Genomic DNA, 210 nt, shown 5'->3' on the forward strand with positions numbered 1-210 from the left:
TACATGTCTATATTTATATTGATATAATTTATATTATATATAAATATATTTAATACATAAACATAACATTTTTCTGAAATGTATACATGCATTTGTGTGTATTAATATATACACATAATAAATATACACAGTACACAATGTAAACAAAAACTTATTTTGGATGCGATTAATCGTGATTAAGCATTTGTCAGCACTAATATATATATATAT

The sequence above is a fragment of the Sinocyclocheilus anshuiensis genome, unplaced genomic scaffold (assembly GCF_001515605.1).
Source record: "Sinocyclocheilus anshuiensis isolate Anshui unplaced genomic scaffold, SAMN03320099.WGS_v1.1 scaffold827, whole genome shotgun sequence".
Lineage (NCBI taxonomy): Eukaryota > Metazoa > Chordata > Actinopteri > Cypriniformes > Cyprinidae > Sinocyclocheilus > Sinocyclocheilus anshuiensis.